The sequence below is a fragment of the Ambystoma mexicanum genome, chromosome 9, assembly GCF_040938575.1.
Source record: "Ambystoma mexicanum isolate Mex_15411 chromosome 9, UKY_AmexF1_1, whole genome shotgun sequence".
In the NCBI taxonomy this organism is placed as follows: Eukaryota; Metazoa; Chordata; class Amphibia; order Caudata; family Ambystomatidae; genus Ambystoma; species Ambystoma mexicanum.
This window is the reverse complement of record NC_090931.1, coordinates 370,068,645-370,082,127: the sequence shown is the minus strand read 5'-3', so window position 1 is coordinate 370,082,127 and position 13,483 is coordinate 370,068,645.

The following is a 13,483-nucleotide window of genomic DNA, read 5'->3' as shown; positions in this document are numbered from 1 at the left end:
GCAGGAGGACCCTGGACGTCAAGTGGCTTCCGTGTGGCAGCGGTTGGGCCATGCCATAGATGCGGAGCGGCGGCGGGCGGAAGAGGCGCGGCTCGCTATGGTCAGGGCGGAGAACTCCATGCGGAGGGCCCTGAGGCGGGCCGAGTGCCTCGAGGCCATCCGCAGGGAGTTGGAGGTGGGTACATCGGCGTCCCTGCGGACCCTCGGGGCTGTGGAACGGGGCCGCCTCCGGGACATCGAGCGGGAGTTCGATGATGCCCTGGGCCGGAACAACAATCAGTGAGCCGCAGGACTTGCCCGCCGCCTTTGTATATAGTTCTGTAGTTTAGTTGTAGTTAGGTTTCCTTTGTTTTAATGTTATTATTTGGTTGCCAAAGGACAATGCACCACATTTTTGTATATAGACATTTTCTTACTTAGTGTAAATAGTTAGGTTTCATTTATTAGGGCTCATGGACCCGGATCATCATGTTGATAGTTTGAGGGATGTTAATATTTGTTTTAATTTTTCACATGAGGCAATGTGTTTCTTCTTTCATTTGTACTTGGATTTAATTTTGGACTTTGACTTTGGACCCCTATTTTACTTTATTTTTGTTAATTAGTGTTCCTGATTTTTTTGGTTGTACTTTTTTATTATTTAGTTTGCATTGCATGTTTATTGTTATTTTTTATTTTTACCATCCTTGTTTATTTTTAATACATTTTCATTTGATCCTTCAATGTGTTGTATCATCTCATTGCTTTCATGCATGACATGTGGGGTGTTTGGACATTCACTTGCAACATCTGTGTGTGACAGACATGTGTTCATTCATATGATTTACATTGGGTGTGTCACGTCATTGTGTTTGATATGTGGGTGGATGGGATAGTTGTTTGGGAATTCTTGCAGGGCAGACTGTCCATTACGGTCATGATTGTGTGGGGTTGTGACCCAGGTGAAGGTGGACATGGATGGTACATGGGTGGGGGCCTTCTGGTAGGTGCCCCTGACTGCGGGGGGGGTGGGGGTGGTGGTAGACATGGGTGGGGGCCTTCTGGTAGGTGCCCCTGACTGCTGGGGGGTGGGGGTGGTGGTAGACATGGGTGGGGGCCTGCTGGAAGGTGCCCCTGACTGCGGGGGGGGGTGGGGGTGGTGGTAGACATGGGTGGGGGCCTGCTGGAAGGTGCCCCTGACTGCTGGGGGGGTGGGGGTGGTGGTAGACATGGGTGGGGGCCTTCTGGCAGGTGCCCCTGACTGCGGGGGGGGTGGGGGTGGTGGTAGACATGGGTGGGGGCCTGCTGGAAGGTGCCCCTGACTGCGGGGGGGGGTGGGGGTGGTGGTAGACATGGGTGGGGGCCTGCTGGAAGGTGCCCCTGACTGCTGGGGGGGTGGGGGTGGTGGTAGACATGGGTGGGGGCCTGCTGGAAGGTGCCCCTGACTGCTGGGGGGGTGGGGGTGGTGGTAGACATGGGTGGGGGCCTGCTGGAAGGTGCCCCTGACTGCTGGGGGGGTGGGGGTGGTGGTAGACATGGGTGGGGGCCTTCTGGTAGGTGCCCCTGACTGCTGGGGGGTGGGGGTGGTGGTAGACATGGGTGGGGGCCTGCTGGAAGGTGCCCCTGACTGCTGGGGGGTGGGGGTGGTGGTAGACATGGGTGGGGGCCTTCTGGCAGGTGCCCCTGACTGCGGGGGGGGTGGGGGTGGTGGTAGACATGGGTGGGGGCCTGCTGGAAGGTGCCCCTGACTGCTGGGGGGGTGGGGGTGGTGGTAGACATGGGTGGGGGCCAGCTGGAAGGTGCCCCTGACTGCTGGGGGGGTGGGGGTGGTGGTAGACATGGGTGGGGGCCTGCTGGAAGGTGCCCCTGACTGCTGGGGGGGTGGGGGTGGTGGTAGACATGGGTGGGGGCCTGCTGGAAGGTGCCCCTGACTGCGGGGGGGGGTGGGGGTGGTGGTAGACATGGGTGGGGGCCTGCTGGAAGGTGCCCCTGACTGCTGGGGGGGTGGGGGTGGTGGTAGACATGGGTGGGGGCCTTCTGGCAGGTGCCCCTGACTGCGGGGGGGGGTGGGGGTGGTGGTAGACATGGGTGGGGGCCTGCTGGAAGGTGCCCCTGACTGCGGGGGGGGTGGGGGTGGTGGTAGACATGGGTGGGGGCCTGCTGGAAGGTGCCCCTGACTGCGGGGGGGTGGGGGTGGTGGTAGACATGGGTGGGGGCCTGCTGGAAGGTGCCCCTGACTGCGGGGGGGTGGGGGTGGTGGTAGACATGGGTGGGGGCCTTCTGGCAGGTGCCCCTGACTGCGGGGGGGTGGGGGTGGTGGTAGACATGGGTGGGGGCCTGCTGGAAGGTGCCCCTGACTGCGGGGGGGTGGGGGTGGTGGTAGACATGGGTGGGGGCCTGCTGGAAGGTGCCCCTGACTGCTGGGGGGTGGGGGTGGTGGTAGACATGGGTGGGGGCTTGCTGGAAGGTGCCCCTGACTGCTGGGGGGGTGGGGGTGGTGGTAGACATGGGTGGGGGCCTGCTGGAAGGTGCCCCTGACTGCTGGGGGGGTGGGGGTGGTGGTAGACATGGGTGGGGGCCTTCTGGTAGGTGCCCCTGACTGCTGGGGGGTGGGGGTGGTGGTAGACATGGGTGGGGGCCTGCTGGAAGGTGCCCCTGACTGCTGGGGGGTGGGGGTGGTGGTAGACATGGGTGGGGGCCTTCTGGCAGGTGCCCCTGACTGCGGGGGGGGGGTGGGGGTGGTGGTAGACATGGGTGGGGGCCTGCTGGAAGGTGCCCCTGACTGCTGGGGGGGTGGGGGTGGTGGTAGACATGGGTGGGGGCCTGCTGGAAGGTGCCCCTGACTGCTGGGGGGGTGGGGGTGGTGGTAGACATGGGTGGGGGCCTGCTGGAAGGTGCCCCTGACTGCTGGGGGGTGGGGGTGGTGGTAGACATGGGTGGGGGCCTGCTGGAAGGTGCCCCTGACTGCTGGGGGGTGGGGGTGGTGGTAGACATGGGTGGGGGCCTGCTGGAAGGTGCCCCTGACTGCTGGGGTGGGGGTGGTGGTAGACATGGGTGGGGGCCTTCTGGTAGGTGCCCCTGACTGCTGGGGGGGTGGGGGTGGTGGTAGACATGGGTGGGGGCCTTCTGGCAGGTGCCCCTGACTGACTGCGGGGGGGTGGGGGTGGTGGGAGGCATGAGCAGGTGTGCAGGGTAGTCCCCTGTGGTGTGGGTTGCATGCAGGGGACGTGGAGGGTGTGAATGGAACACCTGTGAGGACCCACCCAGCAGAGCCGCGTGTGAAACTTCCCGCGCACCACTGTAAATGACGTACCCTAGTTTTTCGCGTGTAGGATTTCACGCGCACCCCTGGAATTCCCGTAGCCTAGCTTTTTGCGTGTGAAACTTCCCGCGCACCCCTGTAATTGACGTACCCTGGCTTTTCGCGTGTGGAACTTCACACGCACCCCTGATATCGACGTGGCCAGGGCAATCGCGTGTGGGACTTCCCCGCACCCCGGGATACACGTACCCAGGGCAATCGCGCGAGTGACTTCTCGCGCAACCCGTTGTACACACACGCGCGAATTGTTGAACAGTGGGTGTCCGTGTTAATGGCGTACACCTTTGCACCTCATTTGTCCTTTGGGGTCACGGTATGGCCCATTGCTGTATGTGGGTGGTATTTGTTGGCGCAGGTTTTGGCGCACTTTCGTTAAGTGCGTCGGGACGCTACCGCCTGCTTACTTGTGGCGTACGTTTTTGGGCCTGTGCGCTGGTTTGATCGAGCGCTGTTTTGCCCTGTTCGAATCCATGAATACGTGTTGCCGGAGAGCGTGTGGGCGTTCCGCGCACTTGCCTCCTGTACTTCCCCGTGCCGCATAGGCCCCTCTGCGCCGGAATTTTCGGCGCACATTTATTCCATGAATCGGCCTGTTAATGTCCACGAACATTATGAGTGTTCTTAGAACACTTTCAACTTGCCAGCGAACAATACGGACAGCGTTTTCAGGGCACCCCCTAGGAACATTTCAGAACAACGCGATAGTTCTTAGAACACTTTCAACTTGACAACAAACAATACGGACAGTGTCCTCAGAACACCCCCATTTAGTTTTTTTGCAAACATTTCAGGACACATTCTAAGAACACATTCAACTTGCCATCGAACAATGCGAACAGCATCTTCAGGACACCCCCTACAAACATTTCAGAACAATGCGAGAGTTCTTAGAACACATACAACTTGACAAAGAACAATACGGACAGCGTCCTCAGGACACCCCCATTTTGTTTATTTGCCAACATTTCAGGACACCGCGAGTGTTCTTAGAACACATTCAACTTGCCAGCGAACAATACGGACTACGCCTTCAGGACACCCCCTACAAACATTCCAGGACACCGCGAGTGTTCTTAGAAACGTCTTCAGAACACCCCCATTTTGTTTATTTGCGAACATTTCAGGACACCGCGAGTGTTCTTAGAACACATTCAACTTGACAGAGAAAAATACGGACAGCGTCCTCAGCTCACCCCCATTTTGTTTATTTGCGAACATTTCAGGACACCGCGAGTGTTCTTAGAAGCGTCTTCAGAACACCACCATCTTGTTTATTTGCGAACATTTCAGGACACTGCGAGTGTTCTAAGAACACATTCAAATTGACAGAGAACAATACGGACAGCATCCTCAGGACACACCCATTTTGTTTATTTGCGAACATTTCAGGATACCGCGAGAGTTCTTAGAACACATTCAACTTGCCAGCCACAACCCCCCATTCATATTTGTGAACATTTCAGGACACAGCAAGTGTTCGACAACGTCTTCAGAACACCCCCATTTTGTGTATTTGCGAACATTTCAGGACACCGCAAGTGTTCTTAGAACACATTCAACTTGACAGAGAACAATACAGACAGCGTCCTCAGGACACCCCCTACGAACATTCCCCGGACACCGCAAGCGTTCTTAGAAACGTCTTCAGAACACCCCCATTTTTTTTATTTGCGAACATTTCAGGACACAGTGAGTGTTCTTAGAAGCGTCTTCAGAACACCACCATCTTGTTTATTTGCGAAAATTTCAGGACACTGCGAGTGTTCTTAGAACACATTCAACTTGACAGAGAACAATACGGACAGCGTCCTCAGGACACCCCCATTTTGTTTATTTGTGAACATTTCAGGACACCGCGAGTGTTCTTAGAACACATTCAACTTGCCAGCCACAACCCCCCGTTCATATTTGCGAACATTTCAGGACACAGCAAGTCTTCGACAACGTCTTCAGAACACCCCCATTTTGTGTATTTTTTTAACATTTCAGGACACCGCGAGTGTTCTTAGAACACATTCAACTTGACAACGAACAATACGGACAGCGTCCTCAGGACACCCACATTTTGTTTAATTGCGAACATTTCAGGACACCGCAAGTGTTCTTAGAACAGTTTCAGCTTGCTTGCAAACAAAACGGACACATATTGAGTCCTCAGAACACTCCCTATTCAGTTTATTTAGAACATTTCAGAACACCCGTGATGTCCGCAGACAAATCGAACACAAAAAGAATGTCTAACACATAAAAAAAAAACTTTCATCCTATCTCATACACTGCCACCCTCCCCAAACATTCCTACACACCAACACACTCTACTAAATACAAATTTTGAACAATGTTTCACCGCGCTGTCCGCGGACGTCCGCGAATCCAAGATGGCAGGCGCTACCGAAAATCTGACGCGCTTCACGCTACACGCCATCCAATCAGCGAACACGTTACATGTCCGCGGGCATCACGCAAGCCGATTGGCCAATCAGGACACTGTCCGCGGAGCGAACAGGGAAGTGTGTCCGCGGACCGAACACAGATATCACTAATTTTTTTTTACCTACTTTTTGGTCATTTTAAAAAAAACTACTGGACGGATTTTCACCAAATTTGCAAAAGCACGCTTTCGGGACCAAGCCACTGCTCCTGGTCCAAATTTGGTGAAAATCCATCCAGCGGTTTGGGCTATAGACGCAAGCAAAAAATGTTTCCCATTCAGTCTATGGGATAAAAAAAAGTTTTGGGACCCCCCTATAACTTTGCCCCCCCTGGACGAAGCCTCACCAAACTTTGAAAAAATGATTCAGAGTGACCAAAATACTTTTTTTTGCAAAGTTTGGTGAGGATTCGTCCAGGGAGAGTGAAGTTATAAGCCGCCCAAAAAGTGCTCTTCCTATGGAAACACCAACTTAACCATAACTACATGGCCACGGTGTATATATATATATATATATATATATATATATATATATATATATATATATATATATATATATATATATATATATATATATATATATATATATATATATATGGTTAAGTTGCTAAACCCATAGGAAGACCACTTTTTGGGTGGCTTATAACTTATAACTTTGCACCCCATGGACGGATTTGGCTAAAACTTTGCCAAAAAAGTATATGGTCTCACTGCAAATATTTGGAAAGTTGGCTGATGTTTCGGGGAGGCTGGGCAAAGTTATGGGGGTCCCAAAATTCTTTACTTCATAGACTGAATGTGCAAAACCTTTGTGCACACCTACAGGCCGAACGGCTAGACAGATTTTAACCAAATTTGCGGCAGGAGCGGGGGATTGGTTCCGAAACAGTGTTTTTGTGTGTTTGGTGGAAATCTAACCAGTACTTTTATTGCAAAGAACTGAAATGTACGTCCCAAAAAAATAGTGATATCTGGCTCCAATCCGCTGACCCATTTCCCTGTTTGCTCCACGGACAAAAGTCTCATTGGCTTGCAGTACGCCGTGATGTCAGCGAACATTGGACACGGCCGGTGGTTGGCTGGAGGGAAGCGTGCTGTGCGTCTACATTTTGGGAAACGCCACCATGGTTTATCGGAGGACAGCGTGGCACCAGAAGGGCCTGGAAAACATACTTTACGCCATGTAGTGGTGGGATGAAGGGATGGAAAGGGTGGGGGAGTGACAAGTGGTTCATCTGATATATCGCATTAGGTGGAACAACACAGTGGTGTGGCCACAGTATTCGTGCATATTATGCCAATTCGTGGGTACCTCCAAAGGCAACTACCTTGTGTGATGAATGCGGGCAGCCTGCGTATTGGTGCGATAGCTGGTGCGGCGACTTCTTTCTGTGGTGACTGATGGCAGATCAATGGCAGAAGGGGAATGCATTGCACATGGCATGAACATTTTAACATGCAGTGTACTATGGTGTGTTGCATGCGGTAAGGGCGTAGGCCCTTTGATGCATGGGTAGAGGACTTGCACCAACAACTATGTGCCCTGGTTGCAAGTAGGTTTTACATTGTTGCCTTGTGTGTGTGGTTTGTCAACATTGCATACACTGTTGGTTCCATGGGTGTGCGGATTGTGAGCACATACTACAGTGTGTAGTCCATGGCTGACCTGATGGAGGTAACAGTCCTGCATTGTGTCCACTGGGTGCAGTGTTGAAGTACTGTGTGCATAGAAGTGGATAGGGTTGAACTGCATATTTTTCGGCTTCGGTACTGTCCATTGGCGGAGTGCAGACTACTGTACTGCACCATGAAGTATTGGTTTTGTGCACCTATTAGAGTGCTGGGAGCAGGGCCGCTGCTGTGAAGATTTTGTGGTTGGGTTGGCAGTAATATAATGCTATGTGAATAGAAGTGGGTAGGGGTGCCTGACCCTGTGGAATGTTTGTGGATTCTGCTCACTGTTACATGTGAGCATGCATCGCTGTATTATGGTGTGGGGGTTGGGTAGAAGTGTTGCTGCCTATGTTACGTTGTGAATTGTGGTACCTGGCCACATGTTCGCCTGCATGGCTCTGTTATGTTGTGCTGGGTGTGGGCAAGGCCTACACTGTTGGGGTGCATGGCGAAAGGCCATAGACCCTAGGCCATGCACCCAAGAGCCTAGGCCTTCAGCACAGCCACCACAACATAATGCAGTCATGCACCTTTACCTCTGTTGGGTGTCCTGACCCACGTTTGGACTAATATGCTGCAACACTTGGTGCTGTGGGCTTAGGAAATCCAAGACGGCAGAAAAGCCCACATTTGTGCCAGAATCCTTGAGAGCCGCGCAGTCTTTAGGCACAACAAAATGGTCGCCTGACCTGCCACCCACCAGTGTGAGCGTGAGGGGCCAGGAGTGCCATGAGTGAAATGTGTGCCAAAGGAAAAACAGCAGTGCCGGTGGCTCAAAAAGCGCTTTGAAATCACCTTTGTTTCTCTGAAATGCAAGCTAAAAATGCCTATTTTAAACATTGCAAGATATTCAAAAATCTCAATGAACACCAGCAGACATTTGGCAGAAGGTAGACATGTGTACATACAAAATCTGGAAAGAGAAAGAACCCAAAATAAGGTTCATAATGAAACTGGCTGAGCTGTGGATGTCAGCAGCTGAAGTGAAATTGGACTTAAAGCCACTAAAATCGAAATGTTTAAAATAAATGAGTGACCTACTGTTCAGTGTCACATAGTTTGCAACTGTTAAATGTCATAGTTTTGAACTTAGAATCAGCGTTCTAGCTGCATGTGTAAAAATTGTAAGTTTGTTTTGAATGAAGAAAAACTGGGAACAAAAGTTACATTTGGCTGAAGCCTGGCTTAAAGAGATTGAATTCTGTCTGACAACTACCACCGACAGGAGTTGAAACTTGATCAGCAGCTGTGTTCCCAGGCCTGGTTGCATTCTGCTGACCCTGCCAAAAGGAGATGACACCTCTCTGATTGAATTAGGGGAGTGGCACCTGGGGACTGCAGGAAACTGAACAAAGCACTGTCTTGGGCTCAGGCAAATGTTATATAGGGGGGGTCGTAAAATAGCTTCCTCTTGGGAGAAGTGGGAGGAGAAGTTCCTCTGTGAGCAAGATGAGCTTGAGGGAGGTGGACAAACCAGAAATTCCACCATGTGCTTTGGAAAACCACACCCCTTTGGGGCCAGAGCATAATTTTAAAAAGATGGATAATTCATAGTGCAGACTTGTAAACATTATATAAATAATATCATCATTCTTGTGATTGTTCTGTGCACATTTTAAGAGGTGTCAGGACTCTGTGGTATGTTCAGGGGAGTAGTAGCGGAAAATAAGGTTGTTACTCCAAATGTATGCATGTTAAAAATCTGACACTTTATCATCTGAAACCCAAATCCCTTGTGCACATTTGTGTAAAATCTGGAAAAGTTTAGAGGTCGTTATCTGGATGAAAAGGGCAGAATTCTGTCAAAAGTGGACACAACATCTTACAAAGACAGGGATCGGATGGTTTGGTGCTACAGAAAATATGTTAACTGGACATAAAATATTAGAAAAATGGTACATAGATAAATGTGTATTTGGATCAAATATAGATTTGTGTGCAATTTGACAAGGGGAGGACCCTCTGAGCCATAAACCTACCTCATCACTCTGACTCACTGTTCCCTTTTCAAATCAGGTCAAAGAGAAATCCTTGACCTATCAAATCGTGAGTGGGTTGGGAAGAGAAAGTTAGCATCCACACCCATTTTCAAAAGACATAAAAAGAGCCACTGGAACCCAGTTAGGGACATTCATTTTCCACTTCCTTGTGGAGCACGCTGATGGACGACTTCACATCCAGACTCCAAAACTTTGAACCCAGAGACTACAGAACTTTGAACCAAGAAGGCCTACTGCAAGCAAAAGTATTCTCAGCAGGCCTCAAAATGATTTGCAAACTATTCAACAGCCGGGCGAGCTGTTTCAATTCTTTGCCAAGGACTTTTGCCAGAACCGGTAGCAGACCCAGAAAGCAGTGCTGTATCCAGAGGGACCAGAGATCCAGAGAGACCAGACCCAGACCAGATCGCTGTGCAGTGCTGAGAGCTGACCCAGATCGCTGTGCGCAGAACCAGTACCCAGTGGCGAGAGAACCGCAGCCAATCCTGACCCGATCCGTGACGAAGTCGCATTCCTGTCCAAAATATAGTGTGAGTACTCAGCCAGAACTGTGCAAAACCAATCTCTTAGTTTAAAATAATCTAATTCAAACTATTTTAACCTATTGAGAACTGCATCATCGAAATCGTGTCCCTCCTGTTGGTTCAAAGCTGCAAAATTGTCATCTGTCATTCTGAGCTTTACTTTTATTTTGAGAATCTACCTTCACAAAATCGTCCGTATCTCTTGTACCGTTTGTAATAGAAGCTAGATTGAACTTTTATCTTAGAACTGAGATTCTAAGCTTTCCAACAAGCTATAATCCGACTTGCTACTCCTTATAGTTCCTTCGTAATTGCACTCGACGCACACGACTAAATTGCTGCGATTTGACATTTTGTTTAATTTCAGCCACGTGTAAAAATATTTGTCTTTTGCTTCCAGTACGGAATTCCGTTTTCAACCTGTTAACCATACCTGAATCATTGATAGGTCTGGCCTGAACTGATTTAAAGCATCTCTCACTCACCCTGAACCTCTAGAGGGAATTAAAATCATTTATAGCCTATTTTTCCTTTCTTTGCATACCACATTTAAAGTACTTTGCCTGTGTTTAAAATCATCCTTGTGATCTAAGCTCGCTAGGGGGGAACTGAATACGGATTGTACTGTGATTGTATTCCTGAAGACTGTGTGTGTTACTTCCATCTCCTTACATTGCATAGGGGGGGGAGTGAATTTTCAGAGAAAAGTAATCATCTTATCTTTTGCTGAAGTCATATCAAATTATTTCTGTGTTGCATTCTGTCCCACTTGCATTTCCTTGAACCATATAAAGCATTCTCTGCTACCTTAGTCCTCTGTTCTTATTCATAAGTAACCAAGAACTGTACCACTGTAGGATTACCTATTGCTGATTACTGCTCATATTCACAAGTTTGTTATCAATTATCAATTTATTTATAAAAGTGTTATATATATCTATTGTTTAATTTTTCAAATAATCCTTTTTAATTTGCAAAACAAACCTACTTCTTGGCTCAGTGGGGCAGGGGGATTCTAAGAGAGGGGCGTTATATAAGGGTTTATCATCCAGAGTATAACTTTTCATAAAAGTATATAAATAAGGGCTTCTCTTGGGCGTCCCAGACGAGGCACTGACTTAGTGGGATTGCTGAATTGAAGTCTCTTAACACCTCTGAATCTCTCCGAGGGTGGTGACCTTCAAAAACGGTTGTGGAGGACATTTTACATGTGTTAGAACAGCAGAAGTGAGCTGATATGCGCACATTACCGTATGGTGTTGGTTATTGCATGTGTTGCACATTAGGGAGCAGTAACACGAAAGATGGGTAACCCCTCCGTCGCTGACAGAGGGGAAGCAACTAGTAATATTTAAACAAAAAGCGTGTCAATGGAACAAAACAAAGCTTAATAAGCAAGGAAAATCCACCAACGAATGGAGGAAAGTAACCCAGAACCTGCACCAGATATCAACAAAAGACAAACATTAGTTTGCTAAAAAATAAATAATCATTTTATTGTCATTTCAACATTAAGAAATACATATTAAATCTACGTGAGCTCGTATCAAATATAAGCTTGTGTTTTATATCAAGATAAAGTGGGGGCTGCCAGAAACCTCAAATGAGTGAAGGGGATCACTCAAAGGGGGACTGACTGTCACAGATGCGTCTGCGGAATGCTAATTAAAAAAATCCCAAATATATAGTCAAACAGTGGTAGTTTCCATAAGGACTAACAATGGGGTGCCGCACGTCACATTAGGGACCCACATGTGAACATTTGCATTTGCCCTTTGTAACACCCTTCCTATGGTACGTTTGTGGATTGTGGTACATGGCCACATTGTCACAATCATGCCTCTATTATGTTGTGGTTGGTATGGGCAAGGCCTACACTCTTGGGTGCTTGGCCAAAGGCTGTAGGCCGTATGCACTGCACCCAAGAGCCTAGGCCTTGACAATAGCCACCAGAATATAATGCAGCCATGCAGGTTGAACTTTAAACTGGAGGTGGTTTGAAAGCACACAAGATGTATACTGTGAGTGTGTAACGGTACATATGGAGTGCTTTATAGAAATGATAGTGTTCGATGCAGAGGTCTTGGATGTGATTGCTGCATGCCTTTCTGACTATTTGATAGTACCTAACGAGTCAGAGCTGCAAAAATAAATGTGGAAAGGGAAGAAGGCCTCCCCTGGTTTACTGGGGCGCGACCCTCGCTGTAGCTGGGAAAGTGCACGTGCCACATTCTGCCCTTCTCAGCATGATGGGCATGGAAATGGAACTGTAGGGATTATCCAATCAGGTGTCGAGGGTGTGCTTCACAGGAAGGGGCAATACTATTTTATCCCAATTATCTCTAGTGAGGTTGGCTGAGATGGAGAGATGCAAAGTACTGATCGTGGGTGATACCTTTGTGCAAGATCTGCACAGGTATTCCGTGCAAAGAGGCATTGCTGTTAATTTGTAGTTGGAGGGAGTGGAGACTTTCTGGGGCACTGTCTATGAGTGCAGTTTCGGTGGTATGGTTGACCTTTGCAATTGTGTGGCCTCTGTCGGTACTGTTGATGTTGTCGTGGTGCATTTTGCAGGTCAACATTGGGGTACATGTTGTGTGGGCGTTTGCTCCATCACCTAAAGAAGTTGATGAAAGCAGTGATGCAGATTTTTCCCACTGTGAAGGTGGTTTTCTCACGCATAGCACCAAGAGGAGCATGGGACCATGCCAGTGTAATTTGTCCCCAGCCAGAGGTCGGAAGGTGTCTTATAACCAGAAGCATGTGGCAGTTCATGTGCAGTGCTGGGATGTTCTCCACCAACTATGACATCATTAATGAGCGAAATGTGCACAGGTTCCATTCAAATGGCATTTCTTTGACCACCATTGGCAATGCTGTGTTGTTTTACATTGTGCAGGAAGCGTTGAAGAGAATCCTGTAAAAATGTAAGGAGGAAAAGGAAACAGAAACTTAGATATAGAGCAAAAACAAAAAAAGGTTCTGTGCAAGCACGTAAACAAATAAGAAAAAAAAGGCTCTTTTAAGAGCCTCCACTACAGACAAAATCCGATACACTGGTTAAAATGTATTCCCCCACTCCTGGTGGATGTGGATGAATCTGGATGCAGAAGTCTTGGATAGTGTTAAAGAACTTTGTACTGGAGGTGCTTTTGATTCACACGACACTTGCAGTCTGAATGTTTAATGGTACATATGAAGTGTTGCCTGTTATTGGTGGATGCATGTGTGACTAACAGTACCCAATGAGGTAGTGCTGGACAAAAAATAGTGGAAAGGGAAGAAGGACTGCTCCTGCTTTACTGGGGTGCGACCCTTGTGGTACTTGGGGAAGCACACAAGCCACAGTCTGTGCTTCTTATCATGCAGCCCAATGGAAATGGGGCTGTGGGGATTATCCAATCATGTACTGAGGGTGTGGTTCACAGCTAGGTGTGGTAATACTATTTTTCATTACTCTGAGTGCTGACATGGAGAAACGCATTGTATTGATTTTGGGCGATGGCTTTGCGGTAGATCTGCACAAGTATGCCCAGGAAAGACACTTTGATGA